Raw genomic sequence first — 18,005 nt, 5'->3', positions numbered from 1 at the left:
TGTGCTCCATTCTGAGATGATGTTCTTTGCATGTCAAGTTTCCCTTGTGTGATGTGAACGTACAGTTGTCGCAAGTGAATTTGTACCTGGAAACGAGCACTCTGTGATGGTCCTTCCCAAATTATAGTGAAGCACTCTGCTGGGTTGTGGGGAATTGCCTTATAGTTGATGTGAATGCATGGAAATTCACCTGGAGACCAGAGCAGCAATCTCTCCTGCTGCCTCGGTCAAGCCAGCCACCAGGAGTTTGCCAGTTCATTGCAGGGGGGCTCTTGTAGCTGGGGGGGAGGGCTCTCCTGGGAAGGGCTTTCCCCAGATCCCCGCAGACTTTGTGCCAAGTCCTCTCCTTCCCATATCTCACAGCCTTATAACTTTCAGTGATAGTCTTGGTTTACAATAATCACAGCTTATATTACCTGGACACTCTGTGTCATGATATGTGTTAGATGCTTTTCTGCATGAATCCTCTCTACCTGCCACAATCTGAAGAGGTAGGTATGACCATTGTTCCCGTCTTATGTTCTAGGGAACTGGGTATAGAGGGCTCTGTCACTGCTGAGTCTCTGGGTGGGTAAGTGAGGAGCTGGTCCGTGCCTGTGTGAGCTGGAATCTCCATCCACAGGCCCTACTGTGGCAACCCTTAAAGGAGGCTTTTGTTTAAAAAATAATTAAAAGCTCACATCTGCATGGTGCTTTGCAGATGTGCTAAACATAGCCACGTGCATATTCAGCTAATCCCTGAAATGGCCCTGCAGTAAGGGGACCAAAGCTCTTAGATGTTCAGTGCACATCTTGGCATTTTTCAGCTCACAGGAGGCAAGAAATCTTCAGACTGAGGTCCTCTCTCCCACCACGGGGCACTGTTTCCAACTCGCTCACAGGGAGCGATCTTAATTAGCAAGTTTAAGGCAACACACTTAGAGAATGAGCGTTTTCAGTGTTGTGTTCAAGAAGCATTAATCACTACTTAATCACGTGCTGCCAAATGTACAGGGACAGTGACAGGGCAGCAATTTCAAATTTTAAATGTTAAACTTTTTTCCTGTTGTGTCTCCGAGTTTGTTGTGCTGTCGAGCAGCTGCTTTATTTCTCTGAGTTCAGTGAGCCACCCATCCCCTAGTTTTCCCCACGTGGGGAAGGCTTGACTTTTGCTAAGAGAATGCTTTCCCCAATGCACAGTGCTCTTGTCTGTTTACATTCCCCTGGGACTTCTGAATTGTCTCTTTGGCTATAAAGATACAGGAGGAAGTCGTAAAAAATACGTTTTGGATGCATTTTACATTCTAGGAGAATGTTCTTACTTCCCTCTTTTCAGGAGGGGGATCATTGGAAAATTAGGACTTTCCCGTCCCAGAAAATCTCAGCTTATGTGCCTCTTCAGATATATACGGTCTGCCTTGAATGTAACCACGAAGCTAAGTGTGCATGCAAACTATCTCAGGGGATTGTATTCAGTGATCCGGGAAATACGGTGGCCAAATATTCTCCCTCATTATTTATGTGAGTGAGCTCTCCCTGAGTAACAGGAGGGAGAAGACAGAGATCAGGACTGGTGGTCCCAGAGGACTTAGTTTGTGAAATGTAAGCATAACCACAGCCTCCTACACAGCAATGACACTAGAAACCTAAAGGGACCGAACACAGCAACCTTATTTCCAGTTTCTGTGGAAAATCAGTGCAAAACTCCTTGCCCCACAGTGCATGATAAAGGAAATGTTACAGCCCCATTACTTTTGTGGTTTTTGTTTAGATCTTCAAAACTGAAATGATCCCAAGGTGCCCTATGCCTTTCTATAATATTTTCCAAGATTCATTCAACGTGATCCAAAATAAGTCTGCATTACTAGCTGGATTTATAAAAATATCTGGAGATGAATAAGGGATCACTCAACTGACCATTTAGTGCAGATATACTTTTCAGCTTCTGGAATGATCCTCAGTAGGATGAATGTTCATCTCTCAAAGAAGCCCAGATGAGGCAGAATTTCACACTAAGACTAGTGGTTCCAACTAGGGGTCTGTCTCATCACCAATTGTAGCTTTGCGTGTGCAGCTTGGCCATCTGCATTTTGAAAAAAGTCTCTGGGGGCGATTCTTATATGCACCCCTGTTTGAGAACGGCTGGCGAAAATTGATGGGATCTCAGCCTCTCTGTGTCTGTGAATGAGAGTGGAACAGAAATTTACACTGCAGATCTTTAGGGCACAAAGAGGATCTTGTTGCTTGAAGATAAGCTTCCTGAAGCCTGTAAAAGGTCCTTTTTGGAAAAGCAAACAAATAGACTTTAGGACTTACACATTGCAATGACTAACACCTCTGTGTCTGTTGGGTCCCCTAGAACATAGATACTGGTTGTGCGAGCGAGAAATAACACCTGTGAAAGAAAAAAGGAGGAAGTAGAATTGGGCTGGGAGTTGCAGCCTGACCGTCTTCCACCCAGTGGGACCCCCAGGAGCAAATCTGTCTGCAGAAACACCTGTGTTGAATGGGGAACAGCCAGGCCTTTGGACCCCCACCAAGCTCAGGGCACCCTGAGAAGATCATGACCACACCTCATAAGCAGACCTGGACCTGAAGGAGTTGTCCGCTATAAGCAATGAGTCCTTATCTCTATTGTTTGCCCCACTCTCCAGAGACTTTAGAAAAATCAGTGCTTCTGGGCTTTTCAGAGTTTGGTCAGAAGCAGCTAGAATAGGGAGGCAGAACGAAGATGTGGTTCTTTGCTGGAATTCGCCACCTTCCTGGAGGGAGAGAGGGGAATGGAAGAAATAGGGAGACAGACTTGGCTCATTAGATTTCTCTCTGTGTCAGGGTATGTGCTAGAAGGCAGGACTAGGAAGAGTAGGGCATTAAGACTTGAGGGATCTTAAAAACTTCTCATGTAGGAAGTGAAGCCCAGAGAGGCTGTGTGCTGCTATCCCAAATTGTCCAGAGAGGCAGAGCTTAAGGAAGCCCTGGGGTCAGACCCTGCTCCACCAGCTTCACGTCTGCCCATGACTACACACTCCTCCAGATACCGAATATTCTTTGTCTGTTCATTCTCCTTGACCCCAAACTGTGTATGATAAAAGAAATCATATATCTTCATAACTTGAGTGTTTTTACATAAGTCTCCCAAATGAAAAATGATCCCAAAGTTTCCTACACCTTATCTCCACCCCATTACATGCTGGAGGTAAGCTCTGTATCTAGAATGTATGTATTAGTAGATGGAGGTATGGATCCTTGAGCATCTGAAGCCCACAGCTGGCTTACTGAAATACCCACTGTTTCTCAGTCTTACTTTTCAGTTATAGTGCCACTCAGGCATAAATGAAAAGTCATTGGAGGCCTTTAATTCCACCCCGCAATTTGTTATCTTGACAGCAGTAGAAAATCAGCGATAGTGAATCATTAATTCTCTACATTTATCGATTTGGGAACTCAGTTGAAAGGTCCACTGCACCCCTCCTGCCCCTCCTCCCCCTCTCCCTCCTTCTCCTCCCCTTCCTCCTTTACCTCCTCCATCCCTCATAGATTTCAGGTTCTGAAGTCCTAACCACTGTATTGCAATAACTACTGAAGATATAAGCACTAAATCTCCTGGCACATGAAGCCACAACCTCTAGATTCACTGAGTTGGGGACCACCAGGCTCTCCCCCTAGCCCTTCTCCTGTCACTGCCTTGAATTCAGCTCTACTGGATGATGAGAGAGCAACTGTGTAGTCTAGCACTGCTAGTGGGTGAGCTGAGTCATGCCCTTGGCCGAGTCAAGGCACTACGTCAAGGAGACCAATATCCTTGGGTGAATCTGAAGGGGCCTGATCTGACGAACGAGGCCTCCTATAGGGGCTGCTTGCCCTCTGCCCCCCAACAGGTGACGGGCACCCCCCTCCTCGCCTCCCTCAGAACTCGGATCATCTGGGGAGCATCGACTCTGCCTGATACCTGGGGGGAGCTCTGCCACCAATATTTTCCCGTGAGGAAGCAGCAATCTCAGCACAGAAATAAAACTGTCCTGCTGACTTGCCCAGAGCCTGTCCCAATAATTGTTCCAGGCGTCATCCTGACGCAGCAGCCCCGGCAGACCAGGCCCCACAGGCTCAACTCTCTCTGTGAACCATGCCAGCAGGAGCAGAGCTGCCAGCACAGAGCAAGGCTGTGGCACTGGACAACCTCTTGGTCTGCTCTTAAGAAGGTGTCTTGTTTTGAATACATAATCTGTGCTGTTCTTTCAAAGTAAGTGCTTTTATAAAAGGTCTGGACTGTCCTTTAAACATGTTTTTCTCTCACTTAAAGGGAAGTGTATTTCTAGTCTCTTTGTGGACTCAACTTGAGAGAGGGAGACAGGTAGGGGAAGGATGCTTTTGTGTGCAACTCAAAAGACTGGTTTAAACTAGGGCATGCACGTTGCAGGGCCGTTTTCCTCAGACAGCAGCTGGCCAAAAACGTGTGCGAGTAGCTAATTGTTTTGAGCTTTGCTGGTTTGAAGTAGCACGGAGTAAGTGCCTTAGTTCAGGCAAGGGAGTGTCAGCTTTATATGCAGCCACAAATGAGACGCCCCCCCCTTGCTCGGTAGTGCCGGATTTAGAACCCGAATTTTCTTTTTCGGCAAGAACAGGAAGTCCCTTGGTACCAATTTCTATCCCCTTCTGCTCGTTTGCATTGTGTAGAAGGAATTCTTCGAGAACACGGCATCGCTGGTGTCCTGCTGCTGTCTGGGTACCGTGCTGTGTGTCAGCAGATGTGGGTTCTGGGTTTGTTTGCTTAGCTGTGCTTTCTTAACGAAGGTCCTTGTTTTACACGATTTCAAACAGTAAGTCAGTGTTTTCATGATCACAGCTAAGTATATACCCTGAGTGGATATGTATTTTTTTTCTTTGTCTCTTGCAGGGTTTTTTTTGTTTTGTTTTGTTTTGTTTGGGGTTTTGTTTTGTTTTGTTTTTTTACAAAGTAGAAGTAGGGTTTTAGAGTATTTTATTCCCTGTAGAAGTTTTGGATATAGATTATCCGTGTCACTCTGGTGTCATGAACTGCTAGGAATTAGATGTCAGACCCCAGAATAAAGGTCCTATGGGACAGGCTCATCTGATTTGGATGCTGCAGATGGAGACAGTCATTCATAATTCACTTGGCAAGTATTTATTGGGCAGGGTCTGACCACACTATGTACTAGACCCTGTTGTGTGGGAGACACAGCGGCGAACAAACAGGCCCCTGCCCTCATGAAGATTCCATTCTAGTTGGGGGAGGGGAGGCACCAGAAATTAAAGTAAGTATACAGCATGATGTCAGGAACTGGGAAGTTCTAAGAGGAAAGAGAGAGCAGGGTAAGGGTAGGTGGAGAAGAGACGCCCCAGGGACACCCTGTGTTTGTCTGCTTGGCCATTGCACCCCACCTTTGGGTACAATCTCCAGAAGCCCATGCTGACCCCGAACTTGCATAAAAACATAACCCAGAGGTCGTCACCTCTATACTCCCTGACAAGATTATTTTATTTGGCCACCAGTGTTTTTGTCGTTGTTGTGGTTTTTATTTTGGGACAGAGTTTGATTTTGTAGATGACAATATAAAAAAAAAAACAGTTCTGTATAAAAATTCAGAATCTGAGCCTCTTTTGAAGAAAAAAATCAAAAGTTCTTACATTACATGAGCCACATTCTGCTTGGCGGCAATTTTCAGGAGCTGAGGGAGGGGGCCTCTGTTAGGTCGGGGGCCTATGACCTTCTGACTGTCACTGCTCCCACTTAGCTCACCTCCTGCTGGCCTCTGAAGGCAGCTCTGGCTTCAGCCCATTTTGATGCCAAATTTGATTCCATTCCTCCCTGGGCGGACACCATGGAGCTTTCTCCTCCTTCCTTGTCTCACATAGGTCAGCAGAGCAGGGGACTCAGTGCAGTCGACACTTGCTTCATTGGTGACAGTTGCAGGTCTAAATAACTAAGACGATTTGGAGTGATGGGTTCGTTACACTCCTGCCCACTCTCCAGTTATTTCATCCTTTGTCCTTTATCAGTTCAGCCTCCCAGATCCTTCCCAGACTTTCTCTCCCCCCCAAAATGTAATTAGCCAAAGCATGTTATTTTGTTCTAGTTACCATTTCTTTCAGTTTGATGCGGTTTTTCAGAGACTGATGCCATTCATTACCTGGTAAGAGTGTGACCACAGGAATTGCAAGAGGCTGCGTCCCCTGAGTTCGAAGTGGTGCTCAAGGGGCACATGCCCTGGGATCCTTGGCTCGCTCCCAAGAATGTCAGCGTTCAGGAGTGTCCTCCTCCTTTTCTTAACCGGATCAACCAGGGTTGGCCTAGAATTCACTCATTTGACTTATACAGGATGTTTGCAAGTGTACGTAACTCTCATAACCATATGTTTGCAACCCCCATAATCAGTATGTAAGTGTCATTTTCACTTAAATAATCTTTCCTTACTCCATAATGATATAATAGATTCTTTGTGGGTGATGCCTTGCCCCTGTTGCACGTGTCTTTCCTTCTGTCAGAAGCACATGTCTGAGTGTCCGCTACAACATTTTGCCCCAGTCAGTATCCCTGTCGGCGAGGGGCAGTCTGATCCTCACTCACAGGCCTGTGCTCATTCTGAGAGTAGATCTCTCCGTAGCCACCCTAGGTTGCCTCTACCCAGGAACCAGTAGCTTTGGCATCAGCTGGGAGCTTGGAAATGCAAACTGTCAGGCCCATTCAGGAAATGCTAAATCAGTACCTGCATTTTAATAAGATTCCCGGCAAATTTGTGTGGACCTTTAAGCATTGGCCACAGTATAAAATGTCCTTGGGAACTAAGTAATTCATCATAAATATCTAAATGGTCATTAGGGAAAAACTAATCTTGCAGTGTAGTTTAACACTGGATATAGAATGTGGAAAAACCAATTAAAGCCACTAAAAAAAAGTTGTTAAATTAAACAGAATATTACTACCTGTCAGGCGAGACAGAGAAGTGGTTAAGAGCTGACATGGGAGTCCAGTGGCCAATGTAGGTTAGGGTCTTGCTTCTCTCCCAGCTGTGTGACCTTGGGGAAGTTACTGAGCCCAGTCATCTGCAAGCCCACCTGCTCAGTGGGATTTGGAAATAAATTTTCAGCTGCCTGGGATCTGTCAGTAGAGACACTGGTTCAGTGGCTTTCTGCTGAGACCCAAGCATCAGGATTTTTAAAAAACCTTTGGGTCACTTTGAAGCACAGCTGAGTTTGGGAACCACTGGCATCTTCAAATGAGGAAATAAGGTGGGGTTTTGAGAGAATTTAATGGTAGCACAGAGGGAAAGGTCACGTCACATGCCTGACACAGATGATGATGATGGTGATGGTGATGACCATGATAAGGAAGATGGTGGTGGTGCCGGCAGTGACGATGACGACAATGAGTGTTCCATTTACGCACCCTCTGGACTTGCACAAATCTTCGTTCCTTTTTCTAAAATATAAGCATTACTTTACATATGGGTCTGTCTTTGTGGAGGCTTATTAACATAACTTGTCAGAATAAATATGATTATTTTATAATGGCTGCTGGTAGATCTGCATCGGACTCAAATCCTCCCTTTTAATAATGCTGGGGTTTTTATTTGCGTTTTTTAAAATTTATTTTTAATTGAAGTATAGCTGACCTATAATATTAAGACTTCCAGTTATAAAATATGTAAGTCATGGGGGTGAAAAGTACACACAGCATAGAGAATAATAGCGTGTATTGTGTTTGTTTTGTACCTTCGGCTTCTCCAGGTGCCATACCGGACATCATCACCCTTGACATTCCCTGTGATCTGCAGGCGTGCCCAGAACTCTCACATGATCTTAACCTCACTTGATAAGGACTTAGAGAAGCAAGGGGCTTGCTGAACTCTGCCCACTGCACAACCAGAGTGGGGCTCAAGTCTTTGGACTGCTGTTTTTCTATCAAAAGCTCATTTTAAAGGGAGTTTTCCTGGCAAATCTTCTCGGTTGACTGCCGATGAATCTCCCCCAATTGTTAGATTAACAACTGTTTGGGAAATAGCTTTATTTCCTGGGTCAAGCTCTAACTTAGTCTTGCATTTAGGTCTTTTCAAATCTGAGGAGGCCAAATACAGAGGAACCTTTTTTTTCCCCCCAGTGGAGAATCAATGACCAGTGAGGGCAAAAATAACAAAGGCCCACTTAAGTGAAGAAATAACATAATTCAGGTAATTGTTAGCAGCAAATATGATACGGTCCACTAACCCTGTATTCTAGCACTTGTATCTGCAGTTTTTCATGAATTCCCTAACATAATTAGTTTTAGGAGATATTGCCAGGTGGCACTTTTCTACCTTTCTACTTTCCCAACCTCTTGGAATTATCTGACGAGCACTCGTACTAGAAAGCTATGTCAAGGAGTTTCACAGGACGTAGTAGAAATCACATCTATCAAACGTTAAGTCGATATACAACCTACCGACACCACACTCATGTGAACCACAGCAAAAACCTTCTTGCCTCGTCTAGCACTGTTTTGCCCCGGCAGAGGGTTCAGCCCTTCAGCTCCCAGAACATGATATATGAAAGTGTGTGAGGAGCCAGGGCACCCTCAGCTCCACCTCTGTTGAATTATTGTCCCTCCTCTCTTTTCCACCAGCATGGGGCCAACCTCCCAGAGAAATGACCACTCTCTACTCTCTACTCTCCTGAAAACCACAGGACCAACTGTAACTGTTGGCCTTATACCCCCAAGACCCTAGTGGTGTCACTAGAAACAGGGGTTTTTCTTTCAGGTCACTTTACCGTTGCTCACTGTGCTGCCCAGTGGTGTCTCCATACTCTCAGTCCAGTAATCTGTTCTCCATTTATTTAGGATTCATGTATGAAAAGTATAGTTAAAAGTCAAGAAGGGGAGCACAGTGTCTTGGTTAATCAATACGATAGATCTAACACTATAAACCCCAACTCCATATTATTTAAGAATTAGGGCATCTGGAGGCTCAATAGGTGTGCCCAATGTGATCCAAGGTGCTAACTCATTTATGCTGATTCCTTATCAGGAATCCTACTTTCAAGCCAAAGGGTTTGCAGTGAAAACAACTGAGGAGTCAAGTGCTATTTCAGATACTACATAGATTCATTCTATACTATACTATAGATTCATTCATACTATAGATTCATTCATAAATATTTGTGGAGTAGTTACTCTGAGCCACATGTTGTGCTACATGCAGGGGATAAAATGGTGAACAAAGCCCACAGTGATTTTCCAGGTTTACAGTCTAGTGAAAGAGAAAAGTCACTCAAACCATAGCTTATAGCTTATCTGGGTGTTCAGAAGGGAAAGAACATAGCTCTGTGAGTACACATAAAGGGGATACTCTACTTAGACTGGGGTTTAGAAAGTGTACTTGATGCAGGGGGCACTTACTAGGGAATTGACATGTGGATTGTAGTTAATTAGGTAAGACAGAAAGATTTTCTTATTATTAAAATTGATGTCGTCTGCTTCCAAGAAAATCTGACCTCATTATTTAATATGGAGAGATACAAAAAAAAAAATAAAGCAAGTTAATAGTTCCTAGTTGTTCTTTCTAGAACCATCTATGTAACATTTAAAGTCTACTGCTCATTACCTTGCAAACCATCTCCTATATATCTAGGCAATTGCTTTTCAAGTTATTTCACACTCTGGATCTGTAGGAGGTTCTCATAAATATTTTGAGAGTCTTCAAGGAAGAGAATAATGACTGGCTATTTGCTTTATCATACTACCCAAACTAATAAATTTGAAGAGTTAGTATGTTGGTCACAGAGCCGTGCATAGCAGAAAAGCTCTACTGAGCCCTATAAAAAGGAAGAATTACAGTTCAAGCCAAGTAAGAATATAGTAGAGTAAAAGATGAGCACCAAAGTAATTTCTCCTAATTACTAATACCACAGTGAAATTCTGGAATAATTAATAAGTAACGCATTAGCCTAATGTGTACCAAGGGAGTGATTGGTTAAGTAAAAGCTACTGCACTAAAAGTGATATTTCCTAGAAGAGAGCATTCTGCTATCTCCTTTCTCTGAATGTGGCTTCCCTCTTCCTCCTGCCCCACAGGGAAAGAAATGTATATGGATAAGGTATTGCGAATCATTTGTTTGATTCTATTTGTGCTCTCTAAGGCTCAATTTCAACCTGAGATCTAAACATTTTAGTATAATTGATACAGAAATCATGAAACAGAAAGGAAAAATGTCTACTCTCTTCCTGTTCCAGAATTAACAATTTGTGTTACAGTGATTACCACTAGGTATTTGCTCATTCTCTCCATCATTTATTCATTCTGTGAACGTTAGTTGATTACCGTACTAAGGGCTGTGGGGCCATCCAAATGAACAAGACACAAACAGATATTTACATAAGTACAGTATATGTGTGATATTCCAAGATGAGCTATTAGTAATTGTCCATAAAAGGCTTCTGTGATCAAGTAAGCTTGAGCAGCACTGGCATAAACAAACGTAATCTGATTTCTTTGCTGCAGGACCTCTTAAGAGAGTTTAAGAGATGAGAGGGAGATTCAGGCATGCAGCATTTATATAGCATTTTTTTTTAACATCATCTACTAATTCATGATTCCTTGGGTATATTCTGAGAGTTGCACATTTAAGCCTTTGAGCAGGAATCTGCCCTCTGGGTAAGGAGGCTGATATTAGTAGGTTGGTAATTTCCTAGCAGGATGCATGGGGATCATGTGAGACAGAGTTCTGTCTCTGACGGAGGAAGCGGCAAACTTCTAGTAGGTAGAGAACCAAGAGAGAACACAGTCATATAGACCAAACAAACTTGAGGGTAACTTATTTTATTTGCATCATTAAATTTAATAATATTGAATACGAATAGTGAAAGCAAGGGGTTGAGGGTCAGTAAGTGCCAGGAATTTCAGCAGAGTGGACAAAGTCTTTAGGCTCTTGCTTCAGACTTTTAGGTTTATAGCCATATTTTGCTACTGCTGACTTCTATGACCTGAGGTAAGTTACTTTACTTCTCTAAAACTCAGTTTTTCATATGTAAATGGAAATAGTAATAATAATACTGCAAAGGAAGAAAGCATAAAAAGAAGAACCCTTATATCAGATAACTTAGGTATGTGTTGCAATGTATATAATTGCTAAGATTCTGTTTTGATCTACAAAACTGCAATTTCAGAAGGCTCACACTAGTAAGATTAAAACACCTGGTCTTTTTTTCTGACACCATTTCTCACACTGTGTGCTTTTTCTATTCTCTGTCCCCAACTGGGTATCCAAAATATCAATTCAATTCTGATACAAACTCCCAGTTAGCATACACCTTACAGCTTAAGGACTCGGTCTGACCACATTGCTCCTGCTTTAAGTCCTACCTGCACATGGGGCACCCAGGCTACCCTTCCTCAGGCCAACTATAAATTCTTCTCAGCCAAGTACCAAGTACAAATACGGGTTCCCATGACTCCTTCCTCTGGTGTTCAATAATATAGTAGAATGAGTTACAGAACTCAGAAAAACACTGTACTTATTATTACATAAAGGATTCCAGTGAACAGCCAGAAGTACATAAGGCAAGGTCCTAACAGGTTCCTGAGGCATAATGCCTCTGTTTCTGTGGAGTTGGGATGCACCACCCTCTTGGTACATGGATGTATTCCAACTTGGAAGCTGGAATTAGGGGCTTTTATGGAGGTTTCATTAGGTAGGCACGATTGATTAAATCATTGGCCATTGGTGATTGATCCAAAAGTTCCAATCTTCTGACCATATGTTGGATTTTTCTGGTGACTAGACCCATCCTCCAGCTCAGGTCGCCTCACTAGCATAAATTCAGGCACAGCTGAAAGGGATTCATATGAATACGAAAAGATGCTCCTATCATTCAGGAAATTCCAAGGGTTTAAGTTGCTCTGTGCAGGAACTGAGGACAAAAACCAAATACATATATGAAACCACACACCTCTTATAAGAATAAGTATCAATAAACATCTCCTAAGAACAGAAAATTCTCAAACTGAATCAAACTACAAAATTTATGTATATTGTATTTAAAAGAGACACGTATAAAGTAAATAAGAAAGAGAAGTAAGAGACAAAATAAATAAATAAATAAATAAATAAATAAAAGTCAGCTTACTGTGAAGTCAAGTACTGTTTGCTGGGGAAAAGTTCTTAATGTGACAAAGATGCTATTATTGTATTGATGGAAATCACAGTCCCCAGTGAGAGAGCCACGAATCTCTATGTTCCTCCTAATAATGTAGCGTTGAAATAGGTAAAGCTGCAGGAAATGAGCAGAAATGTACTTCTGTTGAGAGTTTTGGCTCATCGTTTGGCATACAAATGTGAGATAAATATTATTACACAGAAGCCAAATAATTTATGAAATTAAAAATTATACCAGTTTTTGTTCTGCATGATGCTTTCTGATTCCACATGTAAGACGCTTGGAAGTTTCCACTCCATCCTAACAAACAAGAAGCTGAACAGACTGAAAAATCAGCAACAACTCCTGAGTATTTAAAGATAGAGAAACACGGGGCAAATTGCTCCCCCCACGACTGGAGAGCCAGACTGGCAAATACACGGAGTCATGGCTTACGAGAGCAGACTCGTGAGTAGACACAGCCATGGGAATCACACATGCAGAAGTAGGAAAGCCTAAACTGTAATTGATGAATTGCTTGGAGGCTTAGGGCGGACAACTCTGAGAATTAGAAATTCCAGGGACCTAGTCTTAGGGGGCCCCCATGATTTTGAGAGATTTCTCTCCAGGAGCTGAACCAGATTTTGACAATAAGAGAATACTTTTGGCAAAGGGAGGGGAAAAGGAACATCTTGAAATACCTCAGGGTGCTCTGTTCTTAACAAGGTCTGCCTTCAGTGGAAACTAGTTAACCGGAGTCTAACCTGCTGGATTATTATCAGAACCTAATTGACTAGATGGAAGGGAAATACCCAACTCCAGTCCATTCCAGCTATCCTGTCTTACCTAACTGGGGAGAAAAATATAGGAAAACACTTGTGAACTTGTTGGGAGGAGTTTGGGTCTCTTCAAAGATCCTTCTAGTTGAACTAAGGATCAGATTGACATGAGACAGGTTAACAGAAGAAAATCAAATTTAGTAGTGTATGCACAGGGAATCCACACAGTCAGGCAAAAATGAGGTATATATGCCATTCTGAACTAAGGAGAAAGAGGTAGGGGTCTGGGATTTCAGAGGATAGGAATGCAGTTCGCAGGGAGATAAGACAAACAGATGTTTGGTAATTGGATATTTGCCCTACCATACAGATGAGTCACTCAGATAAAATTTATCTCTGCTAATACCTGTTTTCTGGGAAAAAAAAATTTAGTTTCTTCTGTGTAGTTAAGGGAGGGCAAAAGTTTCTTTTGAGCCCACAGGGTCTCAAGTGACTTCATCTTAAAATAACTCACATGCCAAGTGTCCTGAACCCCTTCAAACTTCACACTCTCACTTAAAACACAGATCTAATCATTGGACTATAGAATGTTCTCTTCCCCCCATATCTCACCACCACATTATTAGAGGCTTGTTTACCACAGTTCCTTTTATCTTGTGCATCATATCAGGCTATCAGGAAAAAAAATGACAAGGCGTACTAAAAGGCAAATAACACAATTGTTTTAAGCTTATTTATTTTTGAGAGACAGAGAGAGAGGGCATGGAAGAGAAGCAGAGAGAGCAGGAGAGAGAGAGAGAGAGAGAGAGAGAGAGAGAGAGAGAGGATCCCAAGCAGATTCTGCACTGTCAGCACAGAGCCCGACATGGGGCTCGATCTCACAAACTGTGAGATCATGACTTGAGCTGAAACCAAGAGTCGGTCACTTAACCAACTGAGCCACCCAGGTGCCCCCCAAAAACACGATTTGAGGAGAGAGTGCAAGCATCAGAACTTGACATGGCAAGGATGTTAGAATTATCAGACTGGGAATTTAAAACATTTGTTATGTATATGCTAAGGACTCTAGTTAATAAAGGACACCGTATGCAAGAACAGATAGGCAAAATAAGCAGAGAGATTAAATCCTAAGAAGACACTTAAATGCCCGAGATCAAAATTGCTGTAACAGAAATGAAAAATGCCTTTAAGATGGACTTATTAGAAGACAGGTTGCTGCCAAGGAAAGAGCCTCTGAGCTTGGGGATATGTCCGTGGAAGCCTTAAAAGATTGAAAAGTAAAGAGAACAAAGACTGAAAAAAACAACAGAACAACCAAGGACTGTGGGACAACTACAAAATGTGTGACATACATGGAATGGGAATTCCAGGAGAAGAAAGAAAGAAAAGAGCAAAATAAATATTTGAAACAATGGCTGAGGATTGCCCCCAAATTAATGTCAGACACTAAAATCACAGTTCCAGAAAGCTCAGAGAACACCAAGCAGAATAAATACCAAGAAGCTACACCTAGGCATATCATATGCAAACTATGGAAAAATCGAAGATAACTCTAAAAGAAACCAGTGTAAAATAACCTTACCTATAGAGGAACAAAGGAGAGAATTACATCTAACTTTTCCTTGGAAACCGTGCAAGCAAGAAGAGAGTGGAATGAAATATTTAGTGTTTAGAGAAAAAACCCACCAACCTAGAGTTCTGTACCTTTCACATTCAAAAGTTTTCAAAAATGAAGGAGAAATAAAAACTTTTCCAGGCAAACAAAAATTGAGGGGATTTGTTGCCAGTGGACGTGTCTTGAAAGACATGTTAAAAGAAGTTTTTAGAGACAAGGAAAATAATATAGGTCGGAGACTCAGATCTACATAAAGAAAGGAAGAGCACTCAAGAAGGAATAAGTGAGGGTAAAATGCAGGAAGTAGTTTGTTCAAAGTAATAATAGCAACAGTGTATTTAATTCTGTATGCTTATATGCATACCTTATGTACATACTTATGCATGCTTTTATGAGAGAGGTGGTTGACAGTAATGATACAAGAGAGAGAAGGAAGGAATTAGGATTCTTTTGTTATTATAAAGTACTCACACTATCCATGAAGGGGTAGGGTGTTATTTGAGAGTGGACGTAGATTCGCTGTAAATTTATATTAGAAACACTTGGACAGCCAAGAAAATAAGCTAAGAAGAAAAAATGGAATCACATAAAATTTCTGATTAATACCACCGAGACAGAAAAAGAGTGGAAGGCAGAAATAAGAACATAGAACAAAGGCAGTGAATAGGAAATAGTAACAAAATGTGAAATATTAATCCGAATATATTAGTGATCATTTTGAAGACCAATGGTCTAAATGTACCAATTAAATATCAGACATTGTCGGAGTGGATCAAAAAGACTGGACCCAACTCTATATGGTGTACAAGAAACAGTGTAAAGATGTGAAAGTAAATGGATGGAGAAAAATATGCCATACTAATGCTAATCAGAAGAAAGCAGCAGTAGCTGTATTAATTTCAGATAGTAGACTTCAAAGCAAAGAAAGTTATCAGGGATAAAGAATGATAAAGGAGTCAGTTCTCCAAGAAGACATGACAGTCCTTAATGTGTATGCACCTAAAAAACACTGTTAAACTACATGAGACAAAAACTGATAGAACTGCATAGAGAAATAAATGAGTCCATTCTTATAGTTGGATCTTTCAACAACCCTTATCAGAAATGGACAGGTCTCATAGGCAGAAAATCAGTAAGGACAGAGTTGAGCTCAATGCACCCTTGATCAGCCAGATACAGTTGATCTCTATTGGACAATTTCATCCAACAACAGCAGAATACACATGCTTCTTAACATAGAACATTCACCAAGATAGACCACATTCTGGCACATGAAACACACCTTAAAAGCTATGAAATAATAGAAGTAATACTGTATCTGCTATCAGACCACAATAGAATTAAGCTAGAAATCAGTAATAGAAAGATAACCTTAAAATCCCCAAACGTATGGAGATTAAAGAAGCACTTTTTTAAAATATTTTTAACTAATTGAAATTGAAAACCAACTGGGGCGCCTGGGTGGTTCAGTCGGTTGGGTGTCCGACTTCAGCTCAGGTCATGATCTCACCGTTTGTGAGTTTGAGCCCTGTGTCGGGCTCTGTGCTGACAGCTCAGAGCCTGGAGCCGGCTTCAGATTCTATGTCTCCCTCTCTCTCTGCCCCTTCCCCACTCACATTCTGTCTCTGTCTCTAAAATAAAATAAATATTAAAATAATTTAAAAAAAAAGAAATTGAAAACCAACTTATCAAAATTTGTGAAAAGAAACAAAAGCAGTGCTTAGAAGGAAATTCTTAGCATTGAATGGATCTATTAAGAAAGAAATCAATAATCTAAGTTCCTATCTTATGAAACTAGAAAAAGAATAGTAAATCAAAGCCAGAGTAAGCAGAAGAAAATAAATAATAGGACTTAGGGCAGAAATCAATGAAATTTAAAACAGATAATAAATTGAGAAAATCAATGAAACCATAATGATTACAATTACAATTCCACACACAATACAATTAGACAATAAGGTTTTTAAAAATTCTAACTATTTAAAATTGAAAAATAACTATTGTCCAAAGAAGAAATGGAAGCTATAATTTTCACTATTTAGGAAATAATGTTAATGTAATTATTATACATTGAAACTCATCAAATATTGCTGAAGTTATTTATAAGGAAAAAATCACAATTATGTTTTATTACTTAAAATCAGAGAAAAGAAAACTAAGCATTCAGATGAAGAAATTAGAGAACCCCCAGCCAAACAAACCTAAATTTAGAAAGAAAAATTAATTAAAATATAAGAAGAAATTGACATACTAAAAATAAAACAGGAAAAAAGTGGCATTGATCAAAAAATCTAAAAGCATTTAGTTGGGGAAGGGCAACATTGTAGCAGATCTAATTAAAAGAAAACAAATATCCTTGATTAGAATCATAAAAGGCATCTGGGGTGCCTGGGTGGCTCAGTTAAGCATTTGACTTTGGCTCAGGTCATGATCTCACAGTTGGTGGGTTGGAGCCCTGTGTCAGTCTCTGTGCTGACACCTCAGAGCCTAGAGCCTGCCAATTGACTTCTGTGTCTCCCTCTCTCTACTCCTCCCCACTTGAGCTCTGTCTCTCTTTCTCTCTCAAAAATGAATAAACATTAAAAAATTAAAAAAGAAAAGGCATCTAAAATTACAGAAAGTTCAAAGAGATATATTAACATAAATTTTTATGTTTAAACTTATAATACTATATTATAAAGTCTTGGACTGATTTTTTTAGAAAAGGAAAATTACCATACTTACAAAGTAGAAAATTTCAAAATACCAAAGCCATGAAAGAAATTATAAAACTTGCCGGGGAATTACCTATTAAAGTTTCCAGAACCACACCCTTTTAGAAATGGATGTTTATAAATTTTCAAGAAATACATAATTCCCATGATAACTGTAAGACATGAGTAGTAATTATCAGCAGTAACAATAACCAGAGAAGATAAAACACTTGTCCCTTTATTTTATGAGGCTCTCATAACCAGTGTCTAAACCTACAAGTACATCACAAAGTAAGAAAACTAGAGACTGACATCTTTCATAAATAGAGGTGCTAACATCCCTTTAGATCATTAGCAATCAAAATTACCAATCTAGATTTCATTTCTTTATTTAAAAAGTATTTACTGAGTCTCTCTAATGTGCAAGCCATTCTGCTAAGCCTGCCAAATACAGCATCTCTGCTCTCAAGGAGCTTCCTTTCTAGTAGGGAAGACTGATATATACAAGTAACTACAGAATTAGTTACTTGTTTGAGATAAATACTAGGAGACCCACTGTGTGCTAGAACAGTGCACAATGAGGTGGCTCTTGCTCATGGGCTCAGTAGTTGAGAGATGTAGTTCAGAACCAGAGCATCAGAATTTGAATCAAAGGTCTGCTGCTTTATTAGCTATCAAACTTTTGACCTACTGGTTCTCAACAGGGAGTGATTTTGTCCCCCAGAAGATGTTTGTAATGTCTGGAGACACATTTGTTTGTTACAACTCTGGAGATGCTGCTGGCATCTAGTGGGTAGAGGTCAGGGATGCTG

The 18,005-nt window shown here is 41.1% G+C and overlaps 1 protein-coding gene across 1 annotated transcript in view; it reads left to right on the top strand.

Annotated features, from left to right (window-relative positions):
* Positions 1-18,005, top strand: part of HECW1 (HECT, C2 and WW domain containing E3 ubiquitin protein ligase 1) — a 409,193-nt gene that overhangs the window by 107,479 nt on the left and 283,709 nt on the right. The window lies entirely within an intron of this gene.

The sequence above is a fragment of the Prionailurus viverrinus genome, chromosome A2 (genome assembly GCF_022837055.1).
Source record: "Prionailurus viverrinus isolate Anna chromosome A2, UM_Priviv_1.0, whole genome shotgun sequence".
Lineage (NCBI taxonomy): Eukaryota > Metazoa > Chordata > Mammalia > Carnivora > Felidae > Prionailurus > Prionailurus viverrinus.
The sequence above is the reverse complement of the archived record's forward strand: the minus strand, read 5'-3'. Positions and strand labels throughout refer to the sequence as shown.